Raw genomic sequence first — 18,162 nt, 5'->3', positions numbered from 1 at the left:
CTGTGTTTTGGGGGATACATACTATGTATAGAGGAGCTGTTGGGATATCATATTGTGTATAGCAGAGCTGTGGGACCATCATATTGTGTATAGGGAAGCTGTGGGGACATTATACTCTGTATAAAGGAGATGTGGGCTCACCATACTGAGCATAGAAGAGCTGTACATTGGGGGACTCAGTAGACATTATTTAATGTTAAGTGGGCACTTAAAAATCATTATTGTTATAGGGGCACTCAGTATTGTGTCAGTCAAAGGGGCAAAATAAAATGTGGACACTATTTTCTAGGGCATTTGCACAGGGCATTAATATTTTCTATTGGCCAATTTTGCCATCTAGAGGGCACAAAGGAGGCATTATTACTATGTAAGGGGCACAGTGATGGGTATTATTATGTTAGGCACTAAGAGGAGTTCAGTTATTGTGCCAAACAGGAGGTGCAGTAATATGGACACATGCGGCAGCAGCGGCTCACTATTGTGCTATCAGTAGGATGAGGAGTTTGTGCATGTGGGGAAAGTGCAGGAAATGTGAGAAGTCAAATGTGTCTTTGTTGTAATCTCTGCAGATGAGTTGTGGCTGGAAGAAGTTATGTTGGTCTGGGCCAGATGGAAAAGACGGGAAAATGAATAACTCCATCACAAAGAACGTCATCTGTAAGTTACTACATATAACTGTACTGTAATCACGTGTATGTTCTTCAGGACTGGTATCTAAAACTATATGTCACCATATGGCGGCAATATCAGTGCGCCACCATAGTTGTAATCAGAGTTACCGGTTAGGGGCCCACTCAGATGTTTGGCCCCCCTGAGCTGAACCCCTAGCTACACCTTTGGTGGTGCCATTATACTGTAAGGAGGACTATGTGGGGGCCATTATACTGTACTGATGACTATGTGGGCCCCATTATACTGTATGGAGGACTATGTGGGCCCATTATACTGTACTGATGACTATGTGCGGCATTTATACTGTATGGAGCACTATGTGGGGCCATTCTACTGTATGGAACACTATGTGGGGCCATTATACTGTATGGAGCACTATGTGGGGCCATTATACTGTATTGAGCACTATGTGCGGCATTTATACTGTATGGAGCACTATGTGGGGCCATTATACGGTATTGAGCACTATGTGCGGCATTTATACTGTATGGAGCACTATGTGGGGCCATTATACGGTATTGAGCACTATGTGGGGCCATTATACTGTATGGAGCACTATGTGGGGCCATTATACTGTATTGAGCACTATGTGGGGCATTTATACTGGATGGAGGACTATGTGGGGCCATTATACGGTATTGAGCACTATGTGCGGCATTTATACTGTATGGAGCACTATGTGGGGCCATTATACGGTATTGAGCACTATGTGCGGCATTTATACTGTATGGAGCACTATGTGGGGCCATTCTACTGTATGGAACACTATGTGGGGCCATTATACTGTATGGAGCACTATGTGGGGCCATTATACTGTATGGAACAGTATGTGGGGCCATTATACTATATGGAGGATTATGTGGGCCCATTATACTGTATGGAGGACTATGTGGGGGCCCATTATACTGTAGGAAGAACTATGTGGGGCCCATTATACTGTATGGAGGACTATGTGGGCCCATTATACTGTATGAAGAACTATGTGGGGCTGATTATACTGTATTGAGGACTATGTGGGACCATTATCCTGTATGGAGCACTATGTGGGGCCATTATACTGTATGGAGGACTATGTGGGCCCATTATACTGTATGAAGAACTACGTGGGGCCCATTATACTGTATTGAGGACTATGTGGAACCATTATGCTGTATGGAGCACTATGTGGGGCCATTATACTGTATGGAGGACTATGTGGGCCCATTATTCTGTATGGAGGGCTATGTGGGGATTACAGTTGGTGAATCATACTGTGACGGGGTCAGTAGGGTCATCAAACTGTGCAAACTTTGCTTATGGAGGTTACTGTGGAGGAATTCACAATGGAGGTATCTTACTGTGTTTGGGGGGCACTTTTTTGGCATCATACTTTATTATCTGTATTATGCAAGGTTTTTTATCCTTTGTTATTACATATTTAAATTAGACCATTGTGCCATATGCTTTTCACTGCTCTTACATAACATATATTATTTTAATATTTTATTCTAAGGTACAGTGGTTACGGAAAGTATTCAGACCCCTTTAAATTTTTCACTCTTTGTTTCATTGCAGCCATTTGGTAAATTTAAAAAGTTCATTTTTTTCTCATTAAAGTACACTCTGCACCCCATCTTGACTGAAAAAAACCCAGAAATGTAGAAAGTTTTGCAAATGTATTAAAGAAAAACTGAAATATCATATGGTAATAAGTATTCAGAACCTTTGCTCAGTATTGAGTAGAAGCACCCTATTGAGCTAGTACAGCCATGAGTCTTCTTTGCAACGATGCAACAAGTTTTTCACACCTGGATTTGGGGATCCTCTGCCATTCTTTCTTGCAGATCCTCTCCATTTCCGTCAGGTTGAATGGTGAACGTTGGTGGACAGCCATTTTCAGGTCTCTCCAAAGATGCTCAATTGGGTTTAGGTCAGGGCTCTGGCTGCGCCAGTCAAGAATGGTAACAAAGTTGTTCTGAAGCCACTCCTTTATTATTTTAGCTGTGTGCCTAGGGTCATTGTCTTGTTGGAAGGTTAACCTTCGGCCAAGTCTGAGGTCCAGAGCACTCTGGAAGAGGTTTTCATCCAGGATATCTCTGTACTTGGCCGCATTCATGTTTCCTTCAATTGCAACCAGTCTGCCATAAAGGCCCGATTGGTGGAGGGCTGCAGTGATAGTTGACTTTGGGGAACTTTCTCCCATCTCCCTACTGCATCTCTGGAGCTCAGCCACAGTGATCTTGGGGTTCTTCTTTACCTCTCTCACCAAGGCTCTTCTCCCACGATTGCTCAGTTTGGCTGGACGGTTAGGTCTAGGAAGACTTCTGGTGGTCCCAAACGTCTTCCATTTAAGGATTATGGAGGCCACTGTGCTCTTAGGAACCTTGAGTAATGCAGAAATTCTTTTATAACCTTGGCCAGATCTGTGCCTTGCCACAATTCTGTCTCTGAGCTCCTTGGGCAGTTCCTTTGAGCTCATGATTCTCATTTGGTCTGACATGCACTGTGAGCTGTGAGGTCTTATATATACAGGTGTGTGCTTTTCCAAATCAAGTCCTATCAGTTTAATTAAACACAGCTGGACTCCAATGAAGGAGTAGAACCATCTCAAGGAGGATCACAAGGAAATGGACAGAATGTGACTTAAATATGAGTGTCTGAGCAAACGGTCTGAATACTTAGGACCATGTGATATTTTGTTTTCTAAGTGCCTTTAAAGTGGCGCTAAAGGGTGTTTAGCCTTATTAAACCTATTACATAAATGAATGATTTAAAAAAAATGACATGGGGTCTTACCCATTTTTCATAACCAGCCAAGGGAAATCAGACAGCTGCGGGATAATATTATCAAGCTGGGAAGGTCCCTGGTTATCAGGCCCTTCCTAGCCTAAAAATACCAGCCTGCAGCCGCCCCAGAATTGGTGCATCACATGAGATGTGCCAATTCTGGTACTTGGCCCGACTCTTCCCGATGGCCTGGTGCGCTGGCCATCGGGATAATGGTTTCTGAGGTTAATGTCAGCTGCGTAATGTCCGCTGGCATCAAGCCCAGGGGTTAGTAATGGAGAGGCGTCTATCAGACACCCCCCATTACTAACCCAGTAATCAAAAATAAAAAACACACAAAAAAAATAGTTAATTTTAAAAAACACTCCCTCACACCTCATTCACCAATTTAATAAAAAAACAAAAACATGAAGATTCAATAGTCCTGGGAATCTGAAGTAGTCCATAAATGGGAACCTGAAAGATATACAAAGAGATAATTAAATAATTAAAGACAAGAAATACTCCATCATTCAAAAATACCAGCAGCTCTGAAGTATCGTAATCCATCCGATTCTGTACAGCAACCTAGGGAGCGTCGTTCTGAGAATGAAGCTTCATTGGTCACTTCTGGTCATGTCTCATGCTCGCTGACGTTACTGACTGAGTCTCATAGAGACAACCCTTCATAGGTTACTCCCGTTCATGTCTCATGCTCAATGACGCCAGTAGCGTGATACATGACCAGGAGTGACGTATGAAGCGTTGTCTCTATGAGACTCGGCGACTCTGATGAGCGGTGTAGTTACTGATGTCACCGCTGCTCAGAGCCGTCGCGTCTGGAGGGAGCCGGCAGCTTTGAATCTCTACTGCAACCTGTAGAGTATTGTTCTGAGAACGACGCTTCATAGCTCACTCACACTCAATGACGCTATTGACGTCAAGCGTGAGACATGACCAGGAGAGACCTATGAAGCATCGTTCTCAGAATGACCCTCCAAAGGTTGCTGTACAGAATCGCTGGACGTCGTAGGACCGTGATGGATTACGTTACTTCTCTTTATTTAATCTTCTTTTTGTCTTTCAGGTTCCCATTTCTGGATTCCCAGGACTACTTTGGATCTTCATGTTTTTTTTTTGTTTGTTTTTTATTAAATTGGTGAACGAGTTGTGGGGGAGTGTTTTTTAAAATTAAAAAATAAATTCTATTGGTGTTTTTCTTTTAAATTACCGGGTTGGTAAGGAAGGGTGCCTGATAGACACTCTCCAATACCGACCCCTAGGCTTGATGCCAGCTGACATTACACAGCAGAAATCAACCTGATAAACCATGACCCCAATTGCCACCGCACCAGGGCGATTGAAGAGAGCCAAGGCAAAGCCCCAGAATTGGCACATTTTTTTTTTTTTTTTACAAATTTCTAAATTCTTTTTCACCACCTAAATTTAAAAAAATAACCCATATATGTTTGGCATGTGCGTACTCATACTGACCTGGAGAATCATACTGCCCGGTAAGTTTTACCATATAGTGAACATGGTAAATAACAATTGCAGAATTCCACTTTTTTTCCTATGTCAAATGCACTTGAATTTTTTTCCCATTTTCCAGTACAGAATGTGGTAAAATCAATGGTGCCATTCAAAAGTACAACTTGTCCCGCAAAAAAATAAGCCCTCATGTGTCTATATGATGTAGCCCGTCACCGGCCTCTGTTGCCCCATCACCAGCCCCTGTAGTCCCCTCACCAGCCATGGTATCCCGTCACGGGCCCCTGTAGCCAGTCACCAGCCCCTGTAGCCAGTCTCAGTCCCCTGTGGCCAGTTACCAGCCATGGTAACCCGTCACCAGCCCCTGTAGCCCGTCACCAGCCCCTGTAGCCCGTTGAGCAGACCGGCTCCTTGCTGTACCCTCTTCCTACGTGCAGGTGGCGCTGCTCTGCAGGACAAAGCTTTCTTGCACAGATCACGTGACAGAGCGCGGAGTTTTCCCGCCGCCTCTTCCCAGTCTGGCGCTTCCTCGGTTGCTGGGGTAACCGGCGTGTTTCCGTAACGCGTCACCTAGCGAAACTGACTCCCAAGATGGCGGGCTGGTAGCGGAGAAGAGCGGCGGGTAACGTGAAGAGAAGGAGGCCCGAGCACCCCGCACCGTTGTGCTAGGTGAGAGGCTCCGCTGCCGGATAGCTGTGGAGCTGTGATATGGGAAGGCGCTGGGCCGGGGGCCGTGTGTGAGGGGAGCGGACATTGTGAGCGCACTGGTAGAATAGGCTGCTGGGGACTGGTCACCATAAAGTCCCTGGTGCTTAGTGATGTATGCTCCGTACTGGAGGAGCACGGGTACAGTCCAGTAATGTCCGAGGGGGACTGCAAGGACCAGCATGCCCTTGTAACTAACACTACCTTTCACAGTGTCTCCGCCGTACCGTGTGTGCGCCAAGGTGAGTACCTGGACCGTCCTGAGCCCAGGAGGGGGCGCTGTGTGCTCTGAGCGGTCCTGAGCCCAGGAGGGGGCGCCGTGTGCTCTGAGCGGTCCTGAGCCCAGGAGGGGGCGCCGTGTGCTCTGAGCGGTCCTGAGCCCAGGAGGGGGCGCCGTGTGCTCTGAGCGGTCCTGAGCCCAGGAGGGGGCGCCGTGTGCTCTGAGCGGTCCTGAGCCCAGGAGGGGGCGCCGTGTGCTCTGAGCGGTCCTGAGCCCAGGAGGGGGCGCCGTGTGCTCTGAGCGGTCCTGAGCCCAGGAGGGGGCGCCGTGTGCTCTGAGCGGTCCTGAGCCCAGGAGGGGGCGCCGTGTGCTCTGAGCGGTCCTGAGCCCAGGAGGGGGCGCCGTGTGCTCTGAGCGGTCCTGAGCCCAGGAGGGGGCGCCGTGTGCTCTGAGCGGTCCTGAGCCCAGGAGGGGGCGCCGTGTGCTCTGAGCGGTCCTGAGCCCAGGAGGGGGCGCCGTGTGCGCTGAGCGGTCCTGAGCCCAGGAGGGGGCGCCGTGTGCGCTGAGCGGTCCTGAGCCCAGGAGGGGGCGCCGTGTGCTCTGAGCGGTCCTGAGCCCAGGAGGGGGCGCCGTGTGCTCTGAGCGGTCCTGAGCCCAGGAGGGGGCGCCGTGTGCTCTGAGCGGTCCTGAGCCCAGGAGGGGGCGCCGTGTGCTCTGAGCGGTCCTGAGCCCAGGAGGGGGCGCCGTGTGCGCTGAGCGGTCCTGAGCCCAGGAGGGGGCGCCGTGTGCTCTGAGCGGTCCTGAGCCCAGGAGGGGGCGCCGTGTGCTCTGAGCGGTCCTGAGCCCAGGAGGGGGCGCCGTGTGCTCTGAGCGGTCCTGAGCCCAGGAGGGGGCGCCGTGTGCTCTGAGCGGTCCTGAGCCCAGGAGGGGGCGCCGTGTGCTCTGAGCGGTCCTGAGCCCAGGAGGGGGCGCCGTGTGCGCTGAGCGGTCCTGAGCCCAGGAGGGGGCGCCGTGTGCGCTGAGCGGTCCTGAGCCCAGGAGGGGGCGCCGTGTGCGCTGAGCGGTCCTGAGCCCAGGAGGGGGCGCCGTGTGCGCTGAGCGGTCCTGAGCCCAGGAGGGGGCGCCGTGTGCGCTGAGCGGTCCTGAGCCCAGGAGGGGGCGCCGTGTGCGCTGAGCGGTCCTGAGCCCAGGAGGGGGCGCCGTGTGCGCTGAGCGGTCCTGAGCCCAGGAGGGGGCGCTGAGCGGTCCTGAGCCCAGGAGGGGGCGCCGTGTGCGCTGAGCGGTCCTGAGCCCAGGAGGGGGCGCCGTGTGCGCTGAGCGGTCCTGAGCCCAGGAGGGGGCGCCGTGTGCGCTGAGCGGTCCTGAGCCCAGGAGGGGGCGCCGTGTGCGCTGAGCGGTCCTGAGCCCAGGAGGGGGCGCCGTGTGCGCTGAGCGGTCCTGAGCCCAGGAGGGGGCGCCGTGTGCTCTGAGCGGTCCTGAGCCCAGGAGGGGGCGCCGTGTGCTCTGAGCGGTCCTGAGCCCAGGAGGGGGCGCCGTGTGCTCTGAGCGGTCCTGAGCCCAGGAGGGGGCGCCGTGTGCTCTGAGCGGTCCTGAGCCCAGGAGGGGGCGCCGTGTGCTCTGAGCGGTCCTGAGCCCAGGAGGGGGCGCCGTGTGCTCTGAGCGGTCCTGAGCCCAGGAGGGGGCGCCGTGTGCTCTGAGCGGTCCTGAGCCCAGGAGGGGGCGCCGTGTGCTCTGAGCGGTCCTGAGCCCAGGAGGGGGCGCCGTGTGCTCTGAGCGGTCCTGAGCCCAGGAGGGGGCGCCGTGTGCTCTGAGCGGTCCTGAGCCCAGGAGGGGGCGCCGTGTGCTCTGAGCGGTCCTGAGCCCAGGAGGGGGCGCCGTGTGCTCTGAGCGGTCCTGAGCCCAGGAGGGGGCGCCGTGTGCTCTGAGCGGTCCTGAGCCCAGGAGGGGGCGCCGTGTGCTCTGAGCGGTCCTGAGCCCAGGAGGGGGCGCCGTGTGCTCTGAGCGGTCCTGAGCCCAGGAGGGGGCGCCGTGTGCTCTGAGCGGTCCTGAGCCCAGGAGGGGGCGCCGTGTGCTCTGAGCGGTCCTGAGCCCAGGAGGGGGCGCCGTGTGCTCTGAGCGGTCCTGAGCCCAGGAGGGGGCGCCGTGTGCTCTGAGCGGTCCTGAGCCCAGGAGGGGGCGCCGTGTGCTCTGAGCGGTCCTGAGCCCAGGAGGGGGCGCCGTGTGCTCTGAGCGGTCCTGAGCCCAGGAGGGGGCGCCGTGTGCTCTGAGCGGTCCTGAGCCCAGGAGGGGGCGCCGTGTGCTCTGAGCGGTCCTGAGCCCAGGAGGGGGCGCCGTGTGCTCTGAGCGGTCTTGAGCCCAGGAGGGGGCGCCGTGTGCTCTGAGCGGTCCTGAGCCCAGGAGGGGGCGCCGTGTGCTCTGAGCGGTCCTGAGCCCAGGAGGGGGCGCCGTGTGCGCTGAGCGGTCCTGAGCCCAGGAGGGGGCGCCGTGTGCGCTGAGCGGTCCTGAGCCCAGGAGGGGGCGCCGTGTGCGCTGAGCGGTCCTGAGCCCAGGAGGGGGCGCCGTGTGCTCTGAGCGGTCCTGAGCCCAGGAGGGGGCGCCGTGTGCTCTGAGCGGTCCTGAGCCCAGGAGGGGGCGCCGTGTGCTCTGAGCGGTCCTGAGCCCAGGAGGGGGCGCCGTGTGCTCTGAGCGGTCCTGAGCCCAGGAGGGGGCGCCGTGTGCTCTGAGCGGTCCTGAGCCCAGGAGGGGGCGCCGTGTGCTCTGAGCGGTCTTGAGCCCAGGAGGGGGCGCTGTGTGCTCTGAGCGGTCCTGCTGTGCAGCCCTGGCTGTGATGGTGGTATGGCTGGCACCTGCCTGCCCTCCATCGGTATGTGATGTCATCTGCCATCATTGTCCCCAAGCGCTGGGGCCGCAGATGGTAACAGGTGGCTATGGACCGCTCCACTTTCTTGTTCTGGCACTTATGTTTTTTATTTTCTCCGTCTTCCATAACATTGTGTTTCCTTCTACATAGCTGGGCTTGTTGGGCAGTTGTAGTTTTGAGTGACCCCCATCCATTTTACCATATACCTACAATGTACTGGAGAATGGGAAAAAATTCTAGGTGGGATGAGATGGTAAAGAAAACCCCCACAATAACACTTTTTTTTTGTTTATTGTGCTGCAATTATCACCGGGCATCACAGATCTCCACATCACTGCGATTATGGTGGTACAGATTTTTTTTTTTATAGTTTTTTTTTTCTCATTTAAATGGTTAAAAAAAAAAAAAAAAAAAAGTGTAAACTCTGTTTTGTCTTACAATGGCTTAGTGCAACCTCATGTGAGATATGCAGCTCGGGTTTGGGTGCCAGTTCATAGGAAGGATGCTCTGGGGCTAGGAAAGGTGCAAAGAAGAGCCACAAAACTGATTAGGAGCATGGAGGATCTTAGTTATGAGGAAAGGTTTAAAGATTTACATTTATTTAGTCTCGACAAGTGATGAATAAAGGTGACAAGATTTACTTGTACAAGTACACAAGTGGCCATTACAAGAAATAGGATCAAAAGCTGTTTTTTGTAAAATCCTCGCAAAAGTCAAGAGGGCATTCTGAGGAGACCGACCTTTTAAGGCCACGTCCCCACTATCAGTATTCGGTCAGTATTTTTTCTCAGGAGTGGGAGCCAAAACCAGGAGTGGGTGATAAATGCAGAATTGGTGACTTGCTTCTATTATACCTTTTCTCTGACTGTTCCTCACCTGGTTTTGGCTCCCACTCCTGAGAAAAAATACTGACCAAATACTGATAGTGGGGCCGTGGCCTTACCATGAGAACTACTAATCCATGGAGTAGTCTGCCTCAGGAGCTGGTCACACTCAATGGTTTCAAATAACATTTTTATAAGAAAATACTTCTGTACATGTGTAAAATTCTTGTTCTGAAGGTTGATCCAGTCGATCAACACTCAGGATCAGGAGGGAAAACGTAGATTTTTAGGACAGACAGTAACATGCGTTGTAATGGGGTACAGGTGCATTTATCTTATCCTTTCCCATCCCTCCATTGAACCTGTTGGACATGTATCTTTGATACCACTAAATTACAACAAACGTGCTCCAGTCCATGACTGGCTTACATTTCTTGCAGTTCTTGCACAATGGTATAGAGAAGCATCTTACTTAATCAGACCCTTAGGGTGCTTTCACATTGCGTTCTGTGTCCCCATCGGGGCATACATCCGAAATCCCCAGCTAAATGGGGTCTGGACATATGCGCCGACGTGGGGCCATAGACTGCAATGTTGATGGCAGAGCGAACGTGTGCTCTGCCTGCCATTCACTTTTTATTTATTGTTACATTTTTTTTTGCTGTTATCTTTGGGGGAAACTGTAAAAAAAAAAAAAAAAAAAAAAAAAAAAAAAAAAAGCAAATGTCTTTTTTTTTACCTGCCACAAAGGACCTCTCAGAAACTCTTTAAATTGAATTCCTTTTTAAGTTTAAATTATTTTTATATATTGAATATTTTTTTTCCATTGGTGTAGAGCTAGAAATGGCGATTCGGACTGACAATACCTTTTTTTTTTTTTATATGACCTGTGTCTCTTAAAAGGTCTTAAGACCCTTGGTGGGCATTTTAACATATATTAATAAATTATATTTATTGCTAATTTCACCTGTAAATGGGGCTGGTATATTGGCCCCTAGGGGAAATTCAGCCTCCTAGAGGCATATCAGAGTTCACGTGGTCTCCTAGGACCCAGCAGCTCCTGCACTTTACTGACGCTTATCAATCACATGATCATTGGGTCTGGAGGAGGAAGCACTGTTAGTGCTCCCTCATCTGTATACACAAATTCTGTTTCAGTGCTGTGTATACAGTGATGGAGAAGGTACATAACATCATACATGTTTACCTTCTCTGTGGGGAGTCTGGCTGTGTCTGACTGCTGGCTCCCCACCCCCACACCTGCACAGTCTCATGCACATGGCTTACTCTGCAATGACGTTTGAGAAAGTCACTGCAGAGTAAAGTATGGACTAACCGGACATTTAGAATCTATGTGCAGTCCAGAAGTAGTTAATGAGGGAAAGGAAGGGGGTGTGCGTGAACCTTTTTTTTTTTTTTTTCTATTTTTAATATATTTGTTTTACATTTATTTATTTTTTATTTAGTCCCTTGAGGATTAGACAATGGGATCTCTTTCAGGCGTTAGAGCTGCTGATTGATATTTTGTGCATTTGAATTTAATGTGTTTTCCACGTCAGAAGGTGACATATCAGGAGAGATGAGCTCCTCTGCCTGGTGTAGTGATCTCTTTTGAGCAATCTGCATTCTGTAGATAGGACCATAGGATGTGCAAGCCAACACAGTGCACGCCTCTATGGCATCTGACTAATCCTAGGAAATTGTTCTCTGCAATTACTGTACTAACGACGGCAAAAGCACAATGCTGGATATTATCTTTAAGGATACCTGTCATCAGGTTTTCCCAATATAAACTTTTTCTAACACATTAATGGGGTTTCCCGTTTTCAAAAAAACCCTTATTCCAGGCACAGTTTTGTTAAAAAAAAAAACTAAACTATGCTTTAACCACCCTCATATAGACCAATTGAAAAAACGGCAAACAAAGTCTTTATTGAATATTTTTTTTATCCAGAATATTACATTTCATCCTTGCATGAAGAGGTTTAGAAAAATGCTTATAGCACCACTCTAGTGTGTTTTTTTTCTATTGCACCGCTGGAGTGGAGCTTTAATGTAAGTCCCCTGTCTGATACTCACCTGCCGCTGCCTTTATCAGTTTCCAATACCGCTCCTGTCGGTCTCACACGCTTCGATGTAGACAGTCCATGTGCTCAGAGGCGCTGAAGGTGCAGAGACAGGAGCCGAGACGCTGCCTAACAATCCGAATGCCTGCACTTGTGGTGACATTTCGGGGATCCTCCCCTTTTCTCTATCACCCCCAAAACGTAATGGCAGGTGCAGACCTGTGAACTGTCAGGCAGAGTCTCCTCTTCTGTCTCCACACCATCTTCAGCACCTCTGAGCTCATGGACTGTCTACATCAATGTCTGGATTTTGGTCACCATGTGAATTATTATCATGTCTATTCTTAAACATTTTTCTAAACCACTTCATCACTTCATGTAAGGATGAAATTTAATATTCTGGATTAAAGAATTATACAATAAGGACTTTGTTGTTTGCCGTTTTTTCAATTCGTCTATATGGCGTGGGAAGGAACGACTGCATTACGGAATATATCAGATCAGATAAGGTGGAAAACAATGAATCTGGATTTGGTCAATTCACTCATCTTTACCCACCTTCCCCAGGTCCAGCACTGAGTCTCCGCTGCTACTCCCGGTACCTTGTCTGCATCGCTGACTTTACATCCACAGTGTTGCAGCCCATCAGTGAGCTCAGCAGCTCTGAGAGTGTTGTGACATTATTACAGACATTATATACTCAAAACATTTGGACCTGCAGTAGTAGGTGGTTCGGTATATGAAGCACATGCGGACTTCAGGTCATGCAAGGCCCTCCGCTTTGCCTTCTATTGCTCTCTCTTCTCCATTAATTGAGACTTAATCCACATAGCCTGCCAAAATCTTGTGCATGTGCGATCTTTCCTCTGCATGCATCAGTCCTCTGATCAAATGCACAGATGTGAGGTTTGGCTGGATCTGAGGATGACTTGGATGTCTCCCATGACAGTCATAGGCAGAGGAGCTGCATAGCAGGCATAGAACATGGAGATAGTGACGGGCGTCTGAACCTGGCCTTAGTCACATAGGCAGTGCCAGGCATGGTCCAGAGATGCCTTACTGCCACTTGTACTGCTTGGGGCAATTTTAAACTTTTTTTTTTTTTAAACAAGGTACAATTGGCATCATGGTAGGTACCAAAGGGGCCGTAGGGAAATAGATGTTAATGATATATTGATGCCAGTTTCACATGACGGGTACACACACACTCAGGCTGCAGTCACACATCTGGGTGAGTCTTACCATACAAGAGTAATGGACTGATTTTTTTTTCCTCAGGTGTTGTCCTTGTTGCTTTTGTTTTCTTTCTCTGAAGAGGTGTATTTGCTCCAAGCCAATAAAAAGACCCTTGGAGGGTCACATTTTTATTTAAACTTATCATTAAGCAACAAATCTGTGAGACATAGAAGCAAATTGGAAGCCTTCTGATGTGCATCCGTTTCTCACGTATCCCCAAAGATTTTAAAGGGATCCTGTCACCTGATTCATGCTGCCCAATCCGCAGGCTGCATGAGCCCGATCCTGGCTGATGGGGATTGCAGTCATGTATATTTCTCTCTGAAATGCTCCAGCGTTTTAAAGATGATGTATATAGTCTGAGGATCTGGCCAGGGAACACCGATGGAGATGAGACTAGTCCAGTGCCACCATTGGTTGGCTTTTGCCTGCGCCGCTGCAGGTGATTCAGGGTATGTGCACATGGTCAGGAGCCACAGCGGGTTTGACGCTGCGTGTTGCACAGCGTCAATCCCGTAGCGGCCAGATGTTACAGCATAGTGGATGGGATTTTCAGAAATCTCATGTCCACTATGCGTCTCTGTGCACCTGCGCATCACCCGTGGACATGCGGTGCGTGTTTGCAGACCGCCGCATGTCAGTTTCTCTTCCATAGTCACTAGTCTCCGCTAGAGAAATTAGATCACTACAATGTATTGAATGCGGTGAATCCGCATGGCTCAGTAGAACACATGCGGATTCACCTACGTTAATATAACTCAGTGCTTTGGATGCTGCATAAAGTATACTGCGTCCAAAGTGCTCCCTGTCCGGATCGTGGGCACATGCCCTTACAGCTCTCCCATAGGGAGAGACCTGTTGTTCAACCCTAGCAGCGCTGGGAAGAGCCGGTCTCGTGGCGCTGGACTAGTCTCGTCTCCGGCTGTGCTCCCCTGCTGGATCTTTAAACTATATTTTCTATTTTCTTTAAAACGCATTTCAGAGAAAATATATCTGACTGCAATCCCCATACAGGCAGGATCTGGTTCTTGCTGCCTGTGGATTGGGTGACAGATTACTTTTAATGGCCAAGTCTGATCTGCAAAATTAGGTCAGAATAGGTTGCTTTTTACTCCGACAGCGTACATTTGTATAATAAGTTGGTCTGAACGAGCCCTTGAATGGATGTCCAAATACATCCATTGTACGCTATGGGTACGTACTGTTAAATAAAAAAAAAATAAAAAAAATTGTTTGTACTACAGTTGGGGGTGAGGGGGGTAACGTCTGGCACTATAGGTGGATGGAGGGGGGGGGTAACGTCTGGCACTATAGGTGGATGGAGGGTAACTTCTGGCACTATAGGTGGATGGGGGGGTAACGTCTGGCACTATAGGTGGATGGAGGGGGGTAACGTCTGGCACTATAGATGGATGGGGGGGTAACGTCTGGCACTATAGGTAGATGGAGGGGGGGTAACGTCTGGCACTATAGGTAGATGGAGGGGGGGTAACGTCTGGCACTATAGGTAGATGGAGGGGGGGTAACGTCTGGCACTATAGGTAGATGGAGGGGGGGTAACGTCTGGCACTATAGGTAGATGGAGGGGGGGTAACGTCTGGCACTATAGGTAGATGGAGGGGGGGTAACGTCTGGCACTATAGGAGGATGGATGGGGGGTAACGTCTGGCACTATAGGTGGATGGAGGCGGGGTAACGTCTGGCACTATAGATGGATGGGGGGGTAACGTCTGGCACTATAGGTGGATGGAGGGGGGTAACGTCTGGCACTATAGGTGGATGGAGGCGGGGTAACGTCTGGCACTATAGGTGGATGGATGGGGGGGTAACGTCTGGCACTATAGGTGGATGGATGGGGGGGTAACGTCTGGCACTATAGGTGGATGGAGGCGGGGTAACGTCTGGCACTATAGATGGATGGGGGAGTAACGTCTGGCACTATAGGTGGATGGGGGGGTAACGTCTGGCACTATAGGTGGATGGGGGGGTAACGTCTGGCACTATAGATGGATGGGGGGGTAACGTCTGGCACTATAGGTGGATGGGGGGGTAACGTCTGGCACTATAGGTGGATGGGGGGGTAACGTCTGGCACTATAGGTGGATGGGGGGTAACGTCTGGCACTATAGATGGATGGGGGGGTAACGTCTGGCACTATAGGTGGATGGAGGGGGGTAACGTCTGGCACTATAGGTGGATGGGGGGTAACGTCTGGCACTATAGATGGATGGGGGGGTAACGTCTGGCACTATAGATGGATGGGGGGGTAACGTCTGGCACTATAGGTGGATGGGGGGTAACGTCTGGCACTATAGATGGATGGGGGGGTAACGTCTGGCACTATAGATGGATGGGGGGGTAATGTCTGGCACTATAGGTGGATGGAGGGGGGTAACGTCTGGCACTATAGGTGGATGGGGGGGTAACGTCTGGCACTATAGATGGATGGGGGGGTAACGTCTGGCACTATAGGTGGATGGGGGGGTAACGTCTGGCACTATAGGTGGATGGGGGGTAACGTCTGGCACTATAGATGGATGGGGGGGTAACGTCTGGCACTATAGGTGGATGGATGGGGGGGTAACGTCTGGCACTATAGCTGGATGGGGGGTAACGTCTGGCACTATAGCTGGATGGGGGGTAACGTCTGGCACTATAGCTGGATGGGGGGTAACGTCTGGCACTATAGCTGGATGGGGGGTAACGTCTGGCACTATAGATGGATGGGGGGGTAACGTCTGGCACTATAGATGGATGGGGGGGTAACGTCTGGCACTATAGATGGATGGGGGGGTAACGTCTGGCACTATAGATGGATGGGGGGGTAACGTCTGGCACTATAGGTGGATGGGGGGTAACGTCTGGCACTATAGGTGGATGGGGGGGTAACGTCTGGCACTATAGGTGGATGGGGGGGTAACGTCTGGCACTATAGGTGGATGGGGGGGTAACGTCTGGCACTATAGGTGGATGGGGGGGTAACGTCTGGCACTATAGATGGATGGGGGGGTAACGTCTGGCACTATAGATGGATGGGGGGGTAACGTCTGGCACTATAGGTGGATGGGGGGGTAACGTCTGGCACTATAGGTGGATGGGGGGTAACGTCTGGCACTATAGGTGGATGGGGGGGTAACGTCTGGCACTATAGGTGGATGGGGGGTAACGTCTGGCACTATAGGTGGATGGGGGGTAACGTCTGGCACTATAGGTGGATGGGGGGTAACGTCTGGCACTATAGGTGGATGGAGGGGGGTAACGTCTGGCACTATAGGTGGATGGAGGGGGGTAACGTCTGGCACTATAGATGGATGGGGGGGTAACGTCTGGCACTATAGATGGATGGGGGGGTAACGTCTGGCACTATAGATGGATGGGGGGTAACGTCTGGCACTATAGGTGGATGGGGGGGTAACGTCTGGCACTATAGGTGGATGGGGGGGTAACGTCTGGCACTATAGGTGGATGGGGGGGTAACGTCTGGCACTATAGGTGGATGGGGGGGTAACGTCTGGCACTATAGGTGGATGGGGGGGTAACGTCTGGCACTATAGGTGGATGGGGGGGTAACGTCTGGCACTATAGATGGATGGGGGGGTAACGTCTGGCACTATAGATGGATGGGGGGGTAACGTCTGGCACTATAGATGGATGGGGGGGTAACGTCTGGCACTATAGATGGATGGAGGGGGGGTAACGTCTGGCACTATAGGTGGATGGAGGGGGGGTAACGTCTGGCACTATAGGTGGATGGAGGGGGGGTGGTCATGTCCGACTCCAGCAGGTTCTGGCTACTGCACTGTATACAGTGATTGGACGCGGTGCTGACTGCTGATGAGCTGTTACAGACCACCGCACATGACTTGGGGGGGGGAGTCGGTCGTCATGACGACTGCTGCACCTGTTGCCTGCAGTTGTCGGGCAGGTTGGCGCACACACTATAACGCGGCACTCGCTGTTCGCACTGGACTTTGTTCTCCGGAGTTTTGCCGCCAGTGTGAGGCGGTTGTTGCAGTAGCTCGGCCTCTGGGTGTGTGGCGCGGCCGCTCTCCCCCCGCCCCGTGTGTTTGGTTCCGCCCTCAGTGCATTCCTGTGCCGCTGGTCCATGTCTGCGGCAGGAGCTCCGTCCGCGGGGCTGGTGAGTGCGGCCGGGAGTCCTGTACTGTGGAGTGAAGGCCGGGGGTCCTGTACTTGTGGTGGGCGCAGCTTCTCTAGTGTCTGCGGCCTCCTACATCGCCGTGCTCTCATCTGTGAGGGATTGTTGCTGTGGAGACTGTAAACACTTCATACGGAGGGCGGGGAGTAATCGTGATGGTAGTGATCAGAGTAGTGACTCCGGGGGTTATAGGACTCTAATGTAAGTGTATTTGTGTAGCTATAGCCGGGGCGGCCATACAATGTATTTTGCTGTACTGTCCCCATACACATGCATGCTCACTGCAGCCTAGCATGTGCTCTCAGTAGGAAGAGGGCAGGATGCAGGCGCCAGACACTTGTGATGGGGACTTATCTCTCAGAAAACCAAAGAGAATTGATTGTCTCCCGACATCAATGGTCCAGGAAGCATTGGGACGCCCCGGGATGCTGAGAAGAACTCCCTACTTACAGTGATATAGTGTTGTCTCGGAGACTCCTACAGTAACACTTAGCGACTCAGTGAAGCCTGGTGGGGGACTATGTGACTCCTACAGTGAAGCCTGGCTGGGGGGCTCGGGGGCTTGGTGACTCCTACAGTGAAGCCTGGCTGGGGGACTCGGTAACTCCTACCGTGAAGCCTGGCGGGGGGTGCTCGGTGACTCCTACAGTGAAGCCTGGCTGGGGGGCTCGGTGACTCCTACAGGGAAGCCTGGCTCAGGGGCTCGGTGACTCCTACAGTGAAGCCTGGCTGGGGGACTCGGTAACTCCTACCGTGAAGCCTGGCGGGGGGTTGCTCGGTGACTCCTACAGTGAAGCCTGGCGGGGGGTTGCTCGGTGACTCCTACAGTGAAGCCTGGCTGGGGGGCTCGGTGACTCCTACAGGGAAGCCTGGCTCAGGGGCTCGGTGACTCCTACAGTGAAGTCTGGCTGGGGGGCTCGGTGACTCCTACAGTGAAGTCTGGCTGGGGGGCTCGGTGACTCCTACAGTGAAGTCTGGCTGGGGGGCTCGGTGACTCCTACAGTGAAGTCTGGCTGGGGGGCTCGGTGACTCCTACAGTGAAGTCTGGCTGGGGGGCTCGGTGACTCCTACAGTGAAGTCTGGCTGGGGGGCTCGGTGACTCCTACAGTGAAGTCTGGCTGGGGGGCTCGGTGACTCCTACAGTGAAGTCTGGCTGGGGGGCTCGGTGACTCCTACAGTGAAGTCTG

The 18,162-nt window shown here is 51.7% G+C and overlaps 1 protein-coding gene across 12 annotated transcripts in view; it reads left to right on the top strand.

Annotated features, from left to right (window-relative positions):
• Window positions 1-5,397: 5,397 nt before the first annotated feature.
• The window catches only part of PCM1 (pericentriolar material 1), a 138,342-nt gene continuing 125,577 nt past the window's right edge, over window positions 5,398-18,162 (top strand). For 4 of the 12 annotated variants that reach the window (XM_073645381.1, XM_073645384.1, XM_073645385.1 and 1 more), the window contains exon 1: window positions 5,398-5,577. The gene's annotated coding sequence lies outside the window, so the exon portion shown is untranslated. Of the gene's footprint in view, window positions 5,578-16,820; window positions 16,958-18,162 lie in introns of those variants that run through there. The other 8 variants (XM_073645387.1, XM_073645386.1, XM_073645389.1 and 5 more) reach the window with 5 other exon arrangements.

Source organism: Phyllobates terribilis, unplaced genomic scaffold (genome assembly GCF_046119375.1).
Source record: "Phyllobates terribilis strain yellow unplaced genomic scaffold, ASM4611937v1 Scaffold_1__5_contigs__length_1240528914, whole genome shotgun sequence".
NCBI lineage: Eukaryota > Metazoa > Chordata > Amphibia > Anura > Dendrobatidae > Phyllobates > Phyllobates terribilis.
The sequence above is the reverse complement of the archived record's forward strand: the minus strand, read 5'-3'. Positions and strand labels throughout refer to the sequence as shown.